Source organism: Notechis scutatus, chromosome 3 (genome assembly GCF_049901735.1).
Source record: "Notechis scutatus isolate UNSWTSFEM ecotype Mainland chromosome 3, rNotScu1.2, whole genome shotgun sequence".
Lineage (NCBI taxonomy): Eukaryota > Metazoa > Chordata > Lepidosauria > Squamata > Elapidae > Notechis > Notechis scutatus.
The window spans coordinates 82623561-82645824 of NC_142011.1; positions in this window are offsets into that span (position 1 = coordinate 82623561).

Consider the following 22264-nt stretch of genomic DNA (forward strand, 5'->3'; position numbering starts at 1 on the left):
CTTTTGTGTATTGTCTTTTATTATCTTAATAAGTATGATATCATTATTCTCATTTATTTAGTTGCAGTAAAGCCCCACAGGTAAGGTGGACCACCTGTATACTGTATACTAGTTGCTTCCAGACTGTGAGACTATAAATAATCTAAAGGACAAGGGCCCTAAATAATGGTCCAGCCAATATGGTCATATTAGTGATCAGAATGAGTACCCAAAGCATCTATGGTCTTAACTGGGAAAGGCTGATCAAAGCACCTGTTACGGGTTAGCTCCCTGCTGTCAAATAGTGATGGACAGAAGTTACATTAGAATGAACGGGTTGATCTTTTAATAATTTTCAGTTGGTCTATAACAAATACATTTTCTTTCCTGTATAAAGTTATATAAAAAGACTGGGGGGAAAAAGCAATCAAGAGTGGACGGTTTATGTAAAGATATATATTATTAGCTCGCAAAGAATTCAACAGTTTCTTATTTCCTAACATATGTCCACCTACCCATATCACTACTTAGTATTCTGATATGTAACTTTCTTGAATTCTGGCTCAAACCAAGGGAAAGATTTTTCAAGCCTCAGAATCTCCCCATTTCTGTCATGGTTGTTGAATTATTGGATCATTTGCTCTGTAAACTGAAATTAAATGTATTCCTTCAAACCTCAGGATTGTCATTTACAATCCTATCCAATTTCTAGTTCACTTTGAAGGGACAAAGAGTGGTGAGTTTTGACTACCACTATCTTATTTTTTTTCAGGCATTAATGAACAATTAGTTGGCACTAGCCCTCTTTCCATCAGTAATCCCATAGCTGCATCACTAATCTCTACCACTAGCAGCTAATGATGAAGGTCTCTTAAGCTTTACTTCTTATCTCGGCTAGTTCTTAATACTTGCATAAGTACGCTGTCTGAAAGGGGGGCCCCCAACCGCTCTGCAACTTCAGTACAAAAGACTGGTGAATTTTTTGAAGGGTTTGCTGTTCAATAACACTTCTATGCTTGTGTTTGCTTTCCTACTACAACAAACACAAGTGATCAGTAAAGACTACAAAGGTCAGTGGGGCCTCTTCGTTTCCATACGTGTTCTAATACTCATAAGAATGTATTCATGCTGTTTTCTGATGCGGCCCAAACACAATAACTATACAATGCAGGCACGGGGATAGGAGATAGAAGAAGATGCAAAATAAGACAGTATTTTGTATCATGACCCAAGGTTTTCCTGTATTTACCAAAGGACAAAAAGGATTATGTCTTTTTGACCATTGTAGTATGGTCAAAAAATTCAGATCAAGCCGTTTACTTGACAAGGTCCTCCTCCTTTTTGCTATTAGAACCGTTTGTACATCTTCTGTCGATTTTCTCAACTTGCCTCTGAAATTTGCCCTAAGCAAAATTTGCAGCAAATGTAGCAAAACAACTGAGGGATATTGGGTAAGCCAAGAGTTGTAGGTATCATGACTTATCATTGCTTAGGCTATTGATGAATTTAGCCCGAAAAGGATTTCCAAAGGAACTAAAAAGATATATCATAAACATTTCAATCGGATTCTCCACATCCTTTGGACTTTCTCCAATCATTTTTCAAATAATACTGTTAATAACAATATTGTTGTGATTTCAAAAAAAAAAAAAATCAGGCAGGAATCTTCTGCCCATTTCGAAGGAGGAGAAGCATCATTTGATTGCGTCCAGTCATAGTTGTGCTTACAAAAGCCCCAATGAAATCAGTAGGTATATTAGGCGGCAGTCATTTATATTATATTTATATTGCTTTTAATGGTAAGCAACACGATATCATGCTGGCATCTATCTATGCCAATCTAATTTTTAAAATGACATTTTATTAAGTTTTTTTGTTTCAAAAAAATAAGAATCTGGCAAGTTGAAAAGCAAAACCATAATCTCTAGCACAAGATCTCCAAGGATACGTGTAGACTCCATATAGACACCTTAAGCATTTTCAGGAGGCAAAAATAGATGTCTCCAGAGTACAGATCAATGAATGCAAGTAGAAATGGGGGGGAAAGTCTGCCTAGCTACTGGTTAGGCATGTTGATATTATGCAAAGTAGGTTTGGGAGAAGTGCAAAACCCCAGTCTGGAAGGGTCTTAAATGCACTTTGGAAATCTGACAGTAGAGTGAAATATAGCATTATAAACTTCCCTTGTTTTTTTTTTTTAAAAAAAACCTTTATTCTAGCTAGGTCAAGTTGGACAGATGCCTCTAATTATTATCTTAAATATGCAATAATATGAACCTATTTTACATTACTAGACATCAGGGGAATGTAAAATTTCTAGTGACACATTTGCCTTTTCGAGTTAGATTTATTTATTTTTTGTACAAAGGCCAATTCCAACCCGGGCACGTGTAGCAGCATGCTGCCTATCCAGAGGATAATTTTAAAATAGACAAAACTATGAATGTAGGAAGTTTAAGAAAGGCAAGATTTAGCCACAAAAGGCCTACTTTAAATTATGTGTGGCACAGTGAAAAGGGGAAGTCTTGCCAAGAGAGATGCCAATTGCACCAAGGAAATAGGCATAACTAGTCAGAATTAAGAAAACATAAAACAAAATTCCAGATGCAAAATTTCTAACTTCATAGATATCTAATCTGCTAAATAGCCTTTTCATTTTTTCTCTTTAAATCATATATTCATTATCCAAATTGCCTGTTCCTAAAGTGATAATATAGTGTGTTGTAACATGCCCTGACAGGACACAAATTGACTCTTTGTGACGAGACTCTACCCAGGCAATGTAAAGGAAATATCTCACTCTATTATCTGTTGTCTGTATGAACCAACAGATTACATGGTTCACTGGGTAGCTGAATAACTTTTAGACAGTTTGCTCATATCTATTTACACATTTTCCAGGGAAAAAAATACATTAGCACCAGAGAAAATGTCTCCTTTTTCTCTTCCCCCGCATCTGTGTGAGAGAGAGAGTGTTGAGAGAGAGTGGTAGAAAGGCAGACATTCTAAACAAAAGCATACGCAAGGAGAAAACAAAACAAAACTCAGAATAATTTGCTACCTTTGTAGGAATAATGATGGAAGGGTTAAATGCAAAGAAAGTAGAGTATTCTGTGTGTTTAAAAGTTGTATAGAATGAAGGAATATTGCTAGATGAAAAGTACAAATAGGCACCAAGCAGGTATTTTTTATAGTTTTGGTAAATTCCCCTGATTAAAAAATGCATAGCAATAAAATACTGTCTTCTATACCATTGAGATTTAAAACTTTCCCCTTGAGCTGTGGTGGATCACTGGGGGATATATGGCCTCATACTGAGACTAGATTTTCTAAATTTGGGAGATGTAGCTTCCAAACCATAACTTTGAATTTGCTGACACACTTATTCAGTAAGTAAAATTCTTTACAATTATTATAATTGTATAGTATAATTGTATAATTAGTATAATTGTATAATTGCCACCATTATAAAGAATACCAATACAGTATTTGTGGTAGAGTAAATATATTGGCTTTCAGGCCAAAGATGAAACACCTGCAATCAAAATAATTTGAGGAAAAATTAAGTCCTGGAAAACTCTGTCCTGGGACAGCCTTATTATTAAGGGTGAGGCGGTGAGGCTAGAAGAGATGCATCACAAAACATCACAGAAAATATGAACTCTAGGTGGGAGAATCTGAAAAAATATCATGGAAGTTTAGAATGACACACCAAACAGGAAGCAGAACTTCTGTCAATCTACTTTGTTTTACTATGAACACTGATCACCAAACTACAAAGTACTGTAGTAGTGCAAAGTACCACTAAATATACTTATCTCAAGAAAACTGAGCTCATAGCTTCTTTCACACAAACACTACTTTTAAATTTTCTCCAATTCACATTTTCTTTTCAGCAATTAGAGATGGAGAGAGACTATTTTAGCAGCTGCACTTTTGTTGATTTGTCACAAATCGCACCTGAGCTAACAGTAGCTCTCCAGCTATCCTCTACCCATCCCTAAAGCGGATGTTCTGGGAGGCAATTCCAGTCTTTAGAGCTATTTAATGGCTCTCACATCACTTGGGCATATTAAAAACCAACTGAAGTTCTACAGATATAATTGAACATTGGAGCAGTGAATTTCCATGGGTCAATACAGCTTTGAGTCCTGCCTTCTTTAACTTTAGTATTCTCCAGATGAGTAGCCTTCAACTCTTGGAATTTTCAGGACTTTCCATGTTGGCTGCAGAAATCTGAGAGTTCATCCATGTAAGATTGTAGAATGTTGAGTTAGGTCTTTGTGTCCAGGCTATGATAAATCATTCCATTTCCTTTTGCCCCAACCCAGGTCTTTTCTGCATTGTGCTTCCCACCACTCTCTCATAGGAGTGGTTCTCTCATGGTATGCAGGGAGACTTAGGGAAAGTTGCTCTCTGCTTCCTCCTCTGTGAAGAACAAGACTCCTTAAGGTTAGGTTTACTTCCTCAGAAAGCTTTATATTAGGGAATGTTTCCTCTGCTCTAAACCCTTAACCCCTGAGGTAATCTGACCTGCCAAATAAGACGGGGGAATTCCATGCTTCCAGGACAAGAAAGAAGACTGTTCTTTTCCTCAGATGCGGTAACATTAACCATTTTAGTTGTTGTTGTTGAGATATAATTGGTGCTTGCATATTTGCATATCTGCACAAGCATGACAAATGGGGCTTCTTTTTGATTGTACAAAGCATTCAGTTGTGCTTTGTCTTAAAGCATGACATTAGAATTGGAGATGTGCATTCTTGGGCTAGGCCAGCACTGGTTATGTGTGAAGATCTTCTACAGTGTTAAAAAAAATGACCCCTTATATACACACTTTATATTTGGGGCAATAATAGTCCTATTTTGCTTTACTTTTGCTCTTAACTCCCAGGAGCTGTCTTTTGCCTTTAATAATATCTTTATTTGATTAGCTATGTAGTGTTGTGATAACATTACATTCACTATGTGATCCTTAATTGGCAAGAATTGCATCTAATATAAATCTAAAGTAGAGAAGGAAGCCATATCCCAAAAGGAAAGTGGATGGAATCAAAATAGCAAATGAGGGGCACTGAAATGCAGATATCTATCATCGTTTACTGTATAATACTTTTGACTGTATGCTACAATGAAGAAGAATGAAATATTCTCTACTGTCTGAATAAGTTTCATTCTCAAGCCAACTCTGAGAAGAGGCTGGAGTAATACTGCTAAGTCAACTCTTGATCTGCTGTGTCAGCAGCTCAGTATAGTGAATATATTACATTGATAATAAATGATGCAGAGACTATTATTTATTATGGTGCATCAAATAGAGACTAACCAGGAAGAGTCCCCAATGTAAATCTTGAATGTAATAGATCGGGATTGACCGCAATAATATTTGGTTGAGTGGTGCCCTATTTTGCCTGTTTGGGCAACACATCTGGTTAATGGAAAGAAGTTATTCTGACAGCCTGTGGTATATCCGATTGAAAATTCAGCTACATAACCTTCCATGAACTGTTTATCTTATATATTTATTTGAATAGCATTCTCAGTGGCAGTTCTCTTATTCCTTCATTTTGTTTTTATCTTCTTCTTTAAAATATGCCTTAACAGCTGAACGTATGAAACTATCACACTTTGCATGTTTTTGATGTTCACATAAACTGAAGGGTAGACTCAGTGTCCTCAGTTGCTCAGTTTTCTTTCCAGTCTTTTGACTTCAGACAAAAGTAGTTGTGGCGTGCGGGTTGGACACAAACACACAAATAGAACACAAATACATGCTTATGTCTTTCTTATACGATCCATACAAATAAGCAGAAAAAAGTCGCAATGCCATGTTGGCGGCAAAGCACAGGCAGCTAACAGCAGCAAATCAGAGTAGTTCAAGGGCAAGAAAGCTTTTAGAAATAGAACTGTGTGTGTATATGATTCATTGGGAAGAAATTATCCAATTAATTTTGCGTCTTTTTCTATTCATGAATCATTCAGAAACAGCTGCTGATGTCAGCAAGTGCAGTACATTATTTGGAGAAAATTTGCCAAGGCGTTGTTTGGATATGAAATTCCTATTGTGCAGTTCATTTGTCAACTGTTCATTTTCAGGGTTGCTCTAAACCTTTTCAGGCATAAGAACAGGAGAGCTTATTTTCAGGGAAGTTATAACAATGCCCTTCTCTTCTCAACCTCCAAACTTCCAAGTGGGAGGACAGAAACAACAATTGCACTTGAACACAAATGCAAAACCAGCAATCCAGGATACTAATAAAGCAGAGATCCAGATTACATCAAGAATTGCACTTGCATTTAACACAAATATGATATACAGTACCTGTCCTTCAGGGTCCCAAATGAATGAAAGTATAAAAAATGTCAGGCCCGGGGTGAATTCTTTTTCAATTTTGACAGTGAACACTCAAAAGATGTCTTATGCAACTGATTGTTGAACTAATTCTATAAAAATACTATATGTATCTCTGGTTCCAATATAACCAAACAGACAATCAAGTTTAGTTTAAGTTTAGTTTAGTTTAGTTTAGTTTAGTTTAGTTTAGTTTAGTTTAGTTTAGTTTAGTTTAATTAATTATTTATTTGTCAAGCGATTATAAGATAACAGGTATAAGTATAAACATAGTTATGAATACATGAAATGGATACATATAAGAAAAATAAAAAGAAACAATAGGACAGGGACGGTTGGTGCGCTTATGCATGCCCCTTACAGACCTCTTAGGAAAGGGGTGAGGTCAATAGTAGACAGTCTAAGGTTAAAGTTTTGGGGGGTTGGGGAAGAAACCAGAGTCAGGTAGAGTGTTCCAGACATTGACCACTCTGTTGCTGAAGTCGTATTTTCTGCAATCAAGTTTGGTGCAGTTTACCTTGAGTTTGTAACTATTGTGTGCTCTTATGTATTGTTATGGTTGAAGCTGAAGTATTCATTGACAGGTAGGACATTGCAATGTATGATTTTATACACTATACTTAAATCGGACCAAAGGCGGCGTAGGTTTTCTAGGTCTAGAATTTCAAGTCTGGTGGCATAAGGTATTCTGCAACGAGTAGAGGAGAACTCTTCTTGTGAAATATTTCTGGACTTTCTCAACTGTAGTAATATCAGATACGTAATGCGGGTTCCAGACTGATGAGCTATATTCAAGTATTGGTCTAGCGAATGTTTTGTATGCTCTAGTTAGTAGTGTGATATTACCAGAGAAAAAGCTACGTAGGATTAGGTTAACAACTCTTAATGCCTTTTTTGCTATGTAGTTACAGTGGGCTCTAGCACTTAGATCATTAGAGATGAGTATTCCAAGGTCCTTGACAGAGTTTGGATCATCAACAAGGTCTTGACTATTCAGCTTGTATTTTATTTTCTGATTTTTGTTGCCAATATGTAACACAGAGCATTTATTTGTTGAGATTTGAAGTTGCCATTTGTTTGACCATTCTGATACATAGTCGAGGTCTTTTTGAAGGGTAGTAGTATTGTCTGTGGTGTTAAATAGCGTTACATCATCAGCGAAGAGAACACAGTTGCTCTTAATATGATCACAGAGGTCATTTATGTAGAGTATGATGAAAAGTGATGAAAAATAAGATGGCTTGCATCTCTGCATTAACCTTCTATTCACATTTGCTTCCAGTGGTTATCATCGTAAAACAAATAGAGCTGAGGGTAAAAAGTATTCACTAAAGAGTTTTGAACTTACCCTTATCTATTAATTATAGGGTACAAAAACTTGGTCAATAGGAAAATGTAGTAGAAATATCAGTCATTACTTTAATTTTTCATCTGCTGGATAGAGTACTCTTTGTTTGGCCCTCTTTATTCTCTTCCAAAACAATTATTTCCATCAAAATCACAAAGCATTTTCGCTGCTTTTTTGAATCTTAATTGTTTGTTGCTCTCTTTAATTTTATTGTTTTCCTTCCCTTTCCCTTTTGTATTCCCTTTCTTTCTTTTATATATGCACTAGACAAATCTTTCTCTCATTCTCATTATCCATTTTTCAGCCATAGCCTTTTTCACCTCATAATTCCACCAATCATCCTTTTTAATAATTCCATTAGTATGACTAATGAACTATGACCGCCATGCAAACTGGAGTCTGCAACAAAATTCATTTCGTGCTGTTCCAAATTTCCACATCCTTATACCTTACATTCATTTGCCATGTATTTTGTTGGAAATTTTTATCAATTTACCAATTTTGATATTTCTTAAAAACATTCTAGTTTTACTCTTGCATCCTTCCCTTTCTGCTTTTCTATGCCATTTTTCCCCCTATGTGGCCCCTAAAGTTGCTATCAAAAAGTGATGTGCTCACATTCAAAATGCCTCACCTTTGTATCTTCATGAATTTATTGTTTTAAATAACTAATCAAATCAATCATTTTTAGATTTATATTTGATGCCTGTATATATAAATGGACATTATTTAATCACATACATGTCTTCTTCCAATGCATCCATTTATGTCATCTAATAGAATATTGTCTCTCTATTCATTCATAATGCTACATAATTTTCACCAAAACTCTTATCTGATAAGTTCTTCCATTATTAGTATTTATTGTAGTATGACATACTGGTCATTGGGTGCTGTCCTCCACAGTTATTTTTGGGGGTGTCTGTGTCCAAGGAGAACATGCCCATGTAAAATCTGAATATCACTGTGATTTGAGCATTTCATATAGTATGTGGGTTCTGTCAGGTGCAGGGAATCATGAACCAGGATAGAGTTGAAAAACATGAGTTATTTGAATTTACGATTCACAAGAATCTGATCTACTAATGGTCATGTAAGTGAAATAAATATAAAAATCCAGAGTGCCTAAATTTGATTAAGCACCTTGATTAAGAAGCTGGATGTTGGTCAAGAGGCCTACAGTTCACTCAGATTTCAAAGTTCAGTTGTTGTTATTACCCAGATTATTATCTCAATACATTTCTTTTAATGGAAATGAGACCATTTATTTCTCTCAAGGAGGAATTTAAAAGTCTGGTAAATGTAATACCTATTAAATATAATAAGCAATGAAAGGAAGTGGTGAACACACCTGTTAACTCCATCCAGTCATCTTTTTCACAATGGCAGTTTTTTAAAAAATTGAAATTCAGCTCCCAAACTTCCAAAATCTGACCAGGTATGACCAATTCAGTGCCTACAAATTTAATTGTCAAGATTGTGAAGACAAATACAACTGCTTTTGACATCACATTGTTATACAAACATATCCTCACAAACTACTGAGGAATCCATTTGATTTTTCTACTACTACATGTCATGAATCAAATAACCCTGGATTGTTAAGATCTGATGGTTGACACCAAAAGAACATAATGGAGAGGGAGGATACTTACTATTTGCTTCCATCATTCCTTCAAAGTAAACTGAATGATCAATACTTAGTAGTATGAAATCAGATTTTCCAGCCCTGGCATACTCATAATTTCACACTTTGCTTCAGTGCCCTCAGATTGAATATACACAAAGGGGATAAATGTTCTTTGTTCAAAGGAATGACTAGACTGCCCACAATTGTATCAGTTGATTGGTCATCTCATGCTTAAGAAAATGACCAGGGCTTCAAGAACCACAAACTCTATATCAAAATTCCCTCAGGACTCTCTAGATCCATTAGTTTCCAGCAATGGGTCTTTTTAATAGGTCCCAATACCTACACAGAATTATACTCATTTCATGTTTAGATTCCAGGAGGAAGCAATCTGATCATGACAAGGTTTAGGCAAAAATTCTGAAATCCTCAACATGGTAGAGAATCTGGTCAGGAAACAACTAATGTAGTCTAAAACATCCGGGGGTATCAGACTGTCTACCGTTCTTGGCTCCTTGTGGTTAATACTTACTTCATTTTATTCTAGCCTGATGCCTTAACCACTAGATCATCTTGTATCTTCTAGTTGAATATTTTGTAGCTTCAGTTACTTGGCTCCTTGCTCTTAATACATTAAAATATTGATTTGTCTGGGGAAAAAAAGAATTATGAGTCCTAGCAAACACAACTAAAGCTATATATCCTAGGAGGGGAAAGTATACACAAACTCGTTTCTTCCCACATGGAATCTATCATATTTATAGATATATTTCCTTTCCTTACTTTGTTTGACATGAATCTTTACTCCCTAATATCTTTAGCAAGCTTTAACTGTTCATTATTTCTGACCCTTTAAATGCACCTTATTATGAATTACTTCTGAAAGGAGAAAATGTTTTTATTTAGTCAAGTTATAATGAGCTCTTCGGCAGCCCTTCTTCTATTTCTCAGCAGGTCCAGCTATTTGTACCTCAGTTAATACTCTCTCAGATATAATCAAATATTGCCATAAATCTTCCACAATAAGGTATAATTAAATGTAACAATTCTGTTCAATGGCTTTAAAACAATTATGTAAATTCCACGGCATGGAGGCAGCAAGATGGTTAGTGCTGAATAAGAAGGTTGTTTACCTGTTCATCATCCATTAGTCACATAAATTACAGACCATTTGCATTTGTCTCTGAAAGACATCATTGGCCATAAAACAGTCACCGAATGCTGACATAACCCAAGATGATGGCTGAAACACAATAGGGGAAATGCATTTATTCTTGTATCTGATATCTGACAACAATTTAGATGCAGCATGGATCTGATTCAATTTTTTGTGTCAGCTGGCTGCAGAGCAGAGGGTAAGGTGTCTACAATGTTTACAAGTGGGCAAATGCTTCAGATCACTGACGAGGCAAATTAATTTGAGGTAGTGCTGAACCTGTCCAGTTGCATTAGGCTGGGGCATCTTTTTTGTAACTAATACAGATGACACATGATTCCTGTGTCTCTCTGAATGGCCCAGTGACAATCTCCTCTTGCTTACATATCTCTTAAGAATCTAAGCTCAAGTTGCGGAGACTGATATTCAATATGCAAAACACAGGAAAGCAGCTGTATTTTGGTGGAACCACACTTTTGTTCCCGGTAATTAATTATTTTGTATTAATTATATTTGTCTCTTGAACTAAATTTTAAGAAAAACTGTTCTGACCCATACCCTTTCCCAACAAATCAAACACAATCCAAAAGGAACAGAAACCTTGTAATGCTTTTACAAAATAATTAGCTGTGATAAGCACAAGCCTTGCCAAACTGTGCAAGACTTGCCAAAAGATAACAGACAAGAAATAATTTGCAAAATAAGAATCTTCAAATACAAACTCAGGATACTGGAATGTCCATGAGGCTGGAGTTTCAAAATGTCTTTGCCTTCTGCAAAGTACATTTGTTTCACAACTGGCTTTTATCTTCCTTGAAGGAGGGGCCATTACCTTGCAGCCTTACTCCCGAGTTGCCTGTGCTATTGTAACTGTTCTTTCCTATGAGCAATCCTGCATGCACACGCACTTGGCATAGGCTCCTTGGGAACCTCCTCATCACTGCTGCCAGCCCCCACAATCTCTGAAGGCAGCAGTCCACTCCCTAATGGTCCTGGCCCTTCACCTGAGTTCTTGCTCTCCTCAGCCATCCACACCTGCTGCCAACTAACCACAACAAAAACGATATTTTTGAGATCAAGGATCTGATTATAATATAATTTTTATTTTAGATCATTCGTAGGCAAAAACCATACCTTGGTGTTTGTATTTACCATTGGAAAGGCATGTATTAGCCAACCATCAATATTTCTATAGCCATGGACCTTTTTATTCCCTTTAACTTTAGTACAGTACAATACAGTATGTGACAGCTATTGTAGACAAATACTACAATATCTCTGCTATTGGGTCATCCCTGCCTATTGAAAATTGGGCTAACATTATATTTTGTTCTTGTTTTCAGTTGTGTTCAAAATACAAAAATATTGGGGATTTTGTTCCCAATTTTGAAAAAGTCAACAAGCTATGTATGTACAGTATTGTTAAGCATGTTTTCCATTTCCAATTATTTTCAAAGATGACAAGTTTCCTTTGATATTGTAACAAGATGTCTGTCTTTTAATGAAATATTCTATAAATTGTTTGATTTTCCCTGCATTTTTTGCTTTATAATCCTTAAGGAAAAAGAAATGTTGGCTAGAGTTCCCCGGATGTATGTAGCTGTAGTTGTACATTCAGAGACATTTATCTTAAACCCAAACTATTTAGTTTCCATTAATAGATGCATGATGATGATTATTTATACACATATGCTATTTCCATATCACTTAATTAAAAATATCCACCTTGGCTCACATGATAAACCAAAAACCTAGTTAATATGATAACAAGAAAACAGAGCAAATAAAACATGAAGTCTTCCTTTCCTTTCCTATTTTTCTTTTCTCTTCTTTTTCATTTTAAGTTATTTTCATGTCTATCCAAACCTTATTTTGCCTTTTATCAGACAGCCCAAAATTATTCATGGTATGTGTGTATCAGATCCATAGAATCTGCCCTGAAGCAATCCCATCTTACACTCCCTTGCTGGAATCCAAATGGCAATTTATATATACAATAGCGACAATCTTCAGTTGTACAACAGAAAAGCTTCTGAGATGTCCATACAATTTCCTGATTTGGATTTATTGTTATAATTTGAGCAACTCTGGAGACAAGCTGCACAACTTTTAGAAACCTTTAAGGTTTCCTTGCAGTAGCAAAGTTTTAATTTGATTATTGATACTTAGCTATAAACTAGGGCGATTGGGATCAAAGTACTTACCAAATTGCAACACAAGGAACTCAACTGAGAGAGTCGTGTTAAACTATATGTTAAACCATATGTAAATATTCATTCACCAAACTGAAATAAGAAACAAAGTGTGAATATTCAGTTTTTCCAAAAGGGCTGAGCAGTTACTTTTAGGCTGGGTGAAGATGTTAATGAACTGGCTATTTAGGAACAATAAATATAGAGTGGATACTAGCAGGGATTCTTAGTGTGTAGTTTCTATTGATTTTCCATCCCTTTGAATTGTTGGACAGAGCAGCATCTAGAGCTTTTACCCTTTTAACCTAGGGCCAATTTCATTCTCCTTTTCATCTCTATGTGAGCAAGTTTTTCTCCATAAAGCCATCCTGAGGCTCATAATTGTCCAGTTTTGTGATGCGATTTTTTTCCAAATCTTAGAAATGTTTTTGATACCAGCTCATCTTATAAAGGCAGGGAGAGGAGAAATTGCTTGAAGTTGTACTCATCTTAATTAATTAAGTAGGTTTTCTGCCAATTTAGCAAGTTTATCAGCAATTTGCAATTTAAAAAACCCTTAAAAACAAAACTTAAAATAACAACTCAAGCAAGTGAAAGCAAGGAAACCAAGTTAAATGCATCTTAAGGGCCTTTTTTAAAAGGTTATAAAGATGTTATACTCATCACCTCTGCAGGGAATGCATTGCAAAGAGGTGGGAAGGCAACAGAAAAGGGAAGATTTTGAGTTGGGGCCAGATGAGCTATAGAGAAATCTCTGTAAGCATGAGTGCTTATATGGGAACCCCCAAAATAGCCTAGATCACATAGGGTTTTAAAGGCGATGACCAGAATTTTGAATTGTGCCCGGAAATGATTTGGTCATCAGCGTAGTGCTTTAACCATAGAGGCATAGCACTGTCTCTTTGTGATCTTCCAGAAACAAATTGCCTACTGAATTTGTACAAAATAAAGTTTCTTTAGAAATAGAAATAATTCCATGTGGAGTGTTTTGTAGTAATCAACCCCAAAAATTACTTCATGCACCAGAGGTGGTATTCACCAGGTTCTGACCAGTTCTGGAGAACTGGTAGCAGAAATTTTGAGTAGTCTGGAGAACCGGCAAATACTATCTCTGGCTGGAGATTTTACAGTCCCCTTCCCGTGCCAGGCTCACCAAGCCACGCCCACAGACCCGGAAGAAAAAAAATTGAATCCCACCACTGTCATGCACCCTCTAGAGTGTTTTTTCTTCCAAAAATGAATAAAGTTAATGATAGGCACCTTCCTCAGTCTGAAAAATAGAGGTTTGCATCCAGAATTACAGCCCCCTTACAATGAGCACCTCACGGTTAGTGGATTATTTCAATGTATTATCCCACCCAGTCCATTACGGACTACAGGTAATTATTTTATTATTGTTTTACAAACACACATATATGTATACATATATAATTTCTGTGCTTGGAAGCTCCAGGATTCTTCCTTCCCCCTAAAAAATTATTTTAATTTTGGCTAAATGTATCTAAATTTCTTGATTAGATTCATATGTGATGAGACATTTTTTTTTCAGCTAAATATGTTATAATCGGGTAAGTGTGCAACACACATGAAGCCATGAACTATAGTTTACCAACCCTACCAGATATGTTCATATAAATTGACAATTACAACTAAACAAACCATCTTTTGGCACTAGTGTGATACATGAATCCAGTCAATCTTTCTCTCTCAGTCTGCATGTATTTCAGACTAAACTTTGTGAAAGTTTCAAGATTCACAAAAAGCCTGATTTTAAAAAAAAAGGTCATGCTCATGCTTCTCTTAGAAGAATGGATAGGGATGAGAGGACCTGATAAATCTGGATTAAGGAAAAAATAGGAAGGATAAGTTTCTGTCAATGAACTAACACTTCATTTTCACTCCATTGTTGGCAGTCTGAAAAGTAGCATACTAGCAACTGGGATGATCAGATGAAGGCGGGAAAACACAACGGTTAGGCTTCAAACAGGAGAAAATCTATTCTTACAATGCCGTTGCTTAAATCCAGATATTAGAGACCAGGGGGGTAAAGCAATGAGAAAAAAAAGCAGCTCCTTCTTGGATAGCTTACTGGGAATACTGCAAAAGATTATGCTAATCAGGGCTTCATTGTCCGCTGTAAAATGTTTTCATACCAGTTCTTTTATCTATGGAAGATGGGATGCGCAACCTCTCAACTCTGTGACAGTGAGCACTTTCCTTGTGGTTTCTAAGTAATTAACACCAGCCCCAGACCTTTTCATATTTGCTACTCAAGCTTATGGCCTTTTAAAGATACCCACAGGGGAGCATCCCACACCCTTTGCAAGTGGCCTAAATCACAGTCCCAGCTTATCCCTTGATATAGAGAACATCTGCCAATTGCCAAAAGGCATCAAAAAGGTTTGCTAAACCATACCCTTGAAAAGACTTTAACCAAGTGGCATCACATAGGTTTTGGATATTGCCTAGACATTTGGGAGGTAAGAATGCATCATCAGAAGCAACCAAGAGGGTCTGTAACTTCCAAACTGTTCTTCTGCTTTTAAATGCAGATATGTTCCTTTCCAATTTGTTCAAATTGCACAGGGCACCTGCAATCAGATTAAAGAAGTGTCATCTCGGTGCTCAACCTCTTCAATCGGCTCAGGATCTAATTTGCATTAGCATGTGTAAGACTACAGCAATTTCTCATTTGTAATTCTGCGAAAGAAAGAAAGAAAGAAAGAAAGAAAGAAAGAAAGAAAGAAAGAAAGAAAGAAAGAAAGAAAGAAAGAAAGAAAGAAAGAAAGAAAGAATAAAGGAAGGAAGGAAAGAAAAAGAAAGAAAGAAATTCACATACCAAAAGCCATTGACAACTAAAAATGACAAATTCAGGCCAGTCAGGTATTATTAACATTAAAGCCTTTATTTTATTAAGAGAGTATTTATTAAGAGGATTTAAATAGTCAATCCAGTTTGCTGAATTGCTGATGTTTTCTAATCATATTAAGATATGAAACATTTTATTGCTTCAGCACACACACACATATATGTATACATGTATACGTATATTTGTATGTGTGTGTGTGTGTGTGTGTGTATGTATGTATGTATGTATATATGTATATATGTATATGTATATGTGTGTGTATATATATATATATATATATATATATATATATATATATATATATATATATATATATATATATATATATTTGTTTTCTTAAGTTTTCGCTGGGTACTTACATGTATGGTGTTCGGCTTGGTTCGGGTATTTTCCCACGTCATTGTAGTTCTTTAAAGTTGTAGCAACGTTTCAGCAGAATCTCATCTGCCATCATCAGGCTTCTGTATTGTATCCGTCTGTGGGTCAGACTTTTACAGTGGTTTCAGATTTAAATTTGGGGCAGCCTATTGCTGTGCCAGAATGGTTTTTCTTCATCCTGATTGGTTGGGAGTCTTGGTCTGTGTTTATTGGTCTCGGAGTTTGCTGTGTTCTGCTTGATGGGTGTCTCTGATATCTTCTGTCTGTTTTTTGGCTCTTTTTGTATCTTGATTGGCTGGCAGCATTGTGTTACTTTAATGGAGGCCTTTAGTGCAGCTTGGCTTCGGGTAAATGGACGGCTATCATTAGTTAGGAAGCTGGGTTTCATCTGGGTGCCTGGTTGGGGTGTGTTTGAGCTGGAGGTATCAGGGGGATCTGTTTGTGCCCAGGTGTTTGCCTGGCTTGTGGTGTGGAGATTTTTTGTTTGTGAGTGCAGGCTTCCAAATGATTGACAGCCTGGTGGAATCATCTCTTCTGTTCATGCTTTCTGGTCTTTTTTCCAATTTTACACGGGAGAAAACCCAAATAACCAAAGATCCACATACAAATACCCGCAGAACCTCAGAACACACACACACACACACACACACACACACACACACACACACACACACACACACATATATATATATATATATATATATATATATATATGGCAATATATATATGGCATTTGCTTTTGTATTTTCACATCATTGTAGTGCTTTAAAGTTGTAGCAATAGCTGAGCAGAATCTCATCTGCCATCATCAGAAGCCTGATGATGGCAGATGAGATTCTGCCCAAACGTTGCTACAACTTTAAAAGCACAACTACAATGACGTGGGAAAATACCCGAACAAAGCTGAATGCCATACATGTAAGTACCTGCGAAAACTTAAGAAAACAAATTATATATTGGCATTTACTTAAGAATATATATATATATACCGTGTTTCTCCAACAATACGGCCTCCACCAATAGGAAGCCCCACCATGTTTTATTGGCATAAAATCAAATTAAGCCCCTCCCCAAATTAAGCCCCATATTAAACATGCGAAATGGGGGGAAGCGAGGGGGCTTGCCGTTAGGAAGTACTTTGTTGCATGCCCGGATATGGTGCTACCTGCGTTGGTGGGGCACTTCATATCGGGAGACCTCCACCGCTGCTTCTTCCTTCTCCCTTGCTGCCCCTTCTCCCTTGCTGCTGCGGCGTTAGAGCAGCCACGTGCCAGTCAGGGCTCTCCTCGCAACCGGAGCCCTGAGGAGACACAGCCAGGCGCTCCCGTCTTCCCTTTGCTGAAGGTAAAGCGAATTATTTTACAAAGCCTCCCCTGCCCGAGAGGGCCCAACCCACGTGGAGAGGCTAATTTCCCGGGCCTCTTCCATTCCTCCCGACCTCCCTACACTGCGCGCCTCTGGACGCCACGGTCCTTCAGCCAGCGAGCTCTTCCACCTCAAGAAAGGCCAGGCGGGCTGCTGCAGAGCAGCAGCAGTGGGTCTGAGCCGCCGCAGTGGAAACAGCCACCACCCTTAGCCCGACGCGGGGAGAACCAGCGAGGTTAGCGCCCGCCAGCCCGTCCTTCCTGCCTTTGAGGCACCTGCACCGAAGCGCTCCGCGCTGCTCGGTTTCCCTACCGGTGGGCCCTCCTTGCAGTGGAGGGCTGCGGGAATGCGCTCGCCCGAGAGGATCTCTCCCTCTCTCTTCCCGCAGGTCAACGTCTGCGCTGCAGAGGAGAGGGCTGCAGCCGGTTCCTCCTGCTTGCTGAGAGGTGAGGAAGCCGCAGCGGCTCGCCCGGTGAGATTTGAGAACGAGGGCAGCACACACACACCCGCGGCTTTCCCAGCTCTGCCCAGCATTTACGGCTCTGGCGCGGCCCTGGCGGGCAGCGAGCGCCTCCCGCCGGACCCTCCGCTCATCCTGCCAGGGCCGCGCCAGAGCCGTAAATGCTGGGCAGAGCTGGGAAAGCGAGCCGCGTGTGTGTGTGTGTGCCTCTTCCTGCCCCTCGTTCTCATCTCACCCCGGCGAGCCGCGCTTCCTCACCTCTCAGCAAGCAGGAGGAACCGGCTGCAGCCTCTCCTCTGCAGCGCAGACGTTGACCTTGCGGGAAGAGAGAGGGAGAGATCCTCTCGGGCGAGCGCATTCCCCCGCAGCCCTCCGCACGAAAGGAGAGCCCGCCGGTAGGGGAAACCGAGCCGCGGAGGCGCTGCAGGTGCCTCCAAAGGCAGGAAGGACGGGCTGGCGGGCGCTAACCTCGCCGCTCTCCCGCGTCGGGCTAAGGGTGGTGGCTGTTTCCGCTGCGAGCGGCTCAGACCCGCTGCTGCTGCTGCCCTGCAGCAGCCCGCCTGGCCTTTCTTTGAGGTGGAAGAGCTCGCTGGGCTGAAGGGACCGGCGCGCCAGAGGCGCGCAGTGTAGGGAGGTCGGGAGGAACGGAAGAGGCCCCGGGAAATTAGCCTCTCCACGTGGCTGGGCTGCCCTCTCGGGCAGGGGAGGCTTTGTAAAATAATTCGCTTTACCTTCGAAAGCAAAGGGAAGACGGGAGCGCCTGAAACTAAGTGTCTCCTCAGGGCCCGGTTGCAGGGAGGAGCCCTGACTGGCCGTCACGTGGCTGCGCCAAACGCCGCGGCTTTGCTCTAATGCCGCGGCAGCAAGGGAGAAGGGAAAGCAACGGTGGCCCGAACCCGAAGGTCTCCCGAATATCCAAGCTGTCGCCGCCCGCCCACCCACCCAAGGATGCAAGGGGGAATTAGTCACCCCGAAAAGACGTCCCAGCCGTTTTTCGGGGTCAAAAAAATAAGGCCCGGCCTTATTATGTGAGAAACACGGTATATATTAAGAAAACTTAAGAATATATATATATATATATATATATATATATATATATATATATATATATATATATATATATATATATATATATTCTATAAGTTTTTTTGGGTATTACATGTATGGTGTTCAGCTTTGTTCAGGTATTTCCATCGCCATTATAGTTATGTTTTAAAGTTGTAGATCGCTGCAGAATCTCATCTGCCATCATTAGGCTTCTGTATACAGATGAACACAATACAAAAGCCTGATGATGGCAGATGAGATTCTGCCAAAATGTTGCTACAACTTTAAAAGCACAACTATAATGACATGGGAAAATACCCGAACAAAGCTGAATACCATACATGTAAGTACCCGCGAAAACTTAAAAATATAACTAGCATAACTACCTGGGCAAGTTTTTGTTTTTCTCTGGTCATCAAGAGCATGCTGCTGCAGGAAGTTCTCATTTAGCAACTGCTTCATACAGTGACCATTCACAATTACGATAGTTATGAAAAAGTATTTATGTTTCTATTTATGAACTTCGTAGGTCTGCAAAACAAAGAAAAGCTGAAGTAAGAGCATAAGTACAGTCACTGTTTCATAGTTTCACTAATTGCTTTGCTCAATGAACTAGTTGCTAATCCCAATACTGGTCACTAAATGAGGACTATTTGTATTCCTACTATTAAACTGATCTCCATGTCTTGGGAGAATTAAGTGACTTCACACTCTAAAATTTGAGTTTTTTATGACAGAAAGAAAGAATCAGAAGAAAAACCTGTTAGATTTCTTTTCTTCCTACTTTCCCATGCTGAGCTGTATATCCTGAACATACTTAATATAAACATAAAATAATATGTTTAACTATATTTATTTTTTAATTCATTATAAAAATGGGAAATGATTTATGAGAAATGAAATGAAATCTATTATATGGTAAAATCCAAAGAAAATATAATTTATTTGATAATATCTAGTAAACATTCCCAGTTTCTTAACTTATTTATTTTATTTTTATATGTACTGCATTTTAAAAAATTATTTCCTTTTTTTCAAAGGAGGCAATCAGATCAGGTCAATCAGATAATCAGAGTTGGAAGGGACCTTATAGGTCATCTAGTCCAACCCCGCCCAAGCGGAGACCGACCCCATTTCTGACAAATGTCAGTCCAATCTCTTCTTGAAGGTCTCAAGTGATGATACTCCCACAACTTCCGAGGGCAAAGCTGTTCCATTGGTTGATTGTTCTCACTGTCAGAAAGTTTCTCCTCGTTTCCAGGTTAAATCTATCCTTGTTCAGTTTCCATCCATTATTCCTTTATAATTTTTAAAAATCCAACCTAGGCCAATATATTTTTTAAATTTTATTTATTTATTATTTGTATTCTGCTTTTATCAGTTTTACAAACAACTTAAAGCAGCAAACTTATCCAACATACCTTCCACCTCCTATTTTCCACACAACAACCCTTTGAGATTGCATGAGCTGAGAGAAAGTGACTGGCCCAAAGTCATCCAAGCTGGCTTTCACAGCTAAAGCAGGACTAGAATTCACAACCTTCTGGTTTCTAGACTGGTGTCTTAATCACCAGACCAAACTGGCTCTTTATTCACCTTTTATATTCAATATGAATGTACATTTAAGCGTGTGCAGGAAATAAATTACACACATGCAGGTTAAATAAATTTAAAAAGTGTTATAAGAATGAAACAATATTTATATCCACTTTTAGTACACCTTTACAGTTTCTGTCGTTTGGGCTTCCTCATTTCTTTTCCTATTTTAAATTATTTTTAAAATTCTAGTGCTGGTCTTAATGTTGTTTATTTTTTCCTCCTCAGGGATTTTATTTTACTGATGTCAACTTTTATCCTACTTCTGTTCTTCTTAGGAAAGCCTTCTTGTTTTAATACCCTTTATTCAGCAAACCTAAAAGCCAGCAGAGTTACTAAGAACCTTTACAATACCTGGTGGAACATTTAAACAAATCATTAATCACAACAAACTAATGTAAGTCATACAATTAACATACTTAACGTACAGTATGTAGCTATTTGTTAACTATAAGCTGATAAATGAATTTATCCAACTTTCTTCTTTCCCATACTCATAGATCTTGTTCACAGAATAAACCAGGGAAATACCTGAAGTACTTAAGTCTGTGTAGTGGCCACAGGGAATGCTACTGTATTGTGATGACAGGGAAAGTATCTGGTCATTCATTGTTGCACATTATTTTAGCCAGATATTTCCAATGTTACCTATTCTGCCTGTACTCACTAAAGCTGTACTATCCCTGAATCCAGTGTGGTTTTGTAGGAAATCTTGTATTTCATATTTTATTATATGTATTTCTTATCTTTCTGCCATAATTAGTGCACAAACTAACTAACATATTTAAAGCATTATTATTAAAGCTAACAACATGGTTTTATACCATAATAAAAATTTCTCTATGAAAGACACAAAGCATGTACCAAATTGAAATTTTCTAGTTTTAGATAACAAAAGCCAATAGCGATAAAATAAAAACATTATGTCCATTGGAAGGGGGAAACCACAAAACTAAAACTAACCTGGCCTTCTTAGGCAAGGGTTTCCAGACTCTGGAAATGATAATCAAAACGACCTTTCTTTTATTTCCTTTAAATCTGCTACTGAAAGTGAGAGGATAGAGAACAGGAGCCCATCTGGGCATCTTAAACCACAGGCCTCATACAATATATTAATCATCCTTTGTTATTAAATTGGTAATTCTATAATTAGCTGCATTCAGGAAAAGTTATATTTTGGAACTTTCATTCTGAATAAGTTCAGGAAGACTCTTTAATTGCTAAGACCTGTATAAATATAGAACAAGACAGCCTTTGATGAAAATTGAAATAAGATTCAAGATATATACAGACAGTCTGAAAAGCTATCAGCATTACTACCAGCAATGCCAATAGTGACAAACAAGTGTAGCCTTCTTTATCTTCAATTGGAAAAATCTGCAAACAGATAGCTGCCTTTGTCCCATTTTTAGGTCCAGTCCCTTTAATCTATAATAAAAGTAATTATTCATTTTCTTATTTTGGCATGGAAGGTAGATTTAAAATCAAGTATTACCTCTGCAAATATATGTAATTCCTATGAAATCTATCGATTCTGCAAGACAATTTTAAGGAATTGCACCGCACAAAAATTATGCGGAAGGAACCCAACATAGCTTTGAAACATCACTTACTGGCTGCCCAGAGTTTTGCTTGCTATAAGCTGTTAAGGCCGCATGAAACCAGTCATACACTGTTGGATCTTTACAAATATCATGAAATCTTTTTCGGATATCCAAAAAATCCTGAACTGCTTGAATCTTTTGTCTTCCAGCACTGGGGACTGACCCATAATCTCTTTCCCAGCCAGCCAACCAATTTCGAAGCCAACCTCGTTGCTGACTCCAACAGCTGCTTAAATTCACCAGAGGGGATACCAGCAATCCTGCTTCTAAAAGAAACACCGCAAGGCT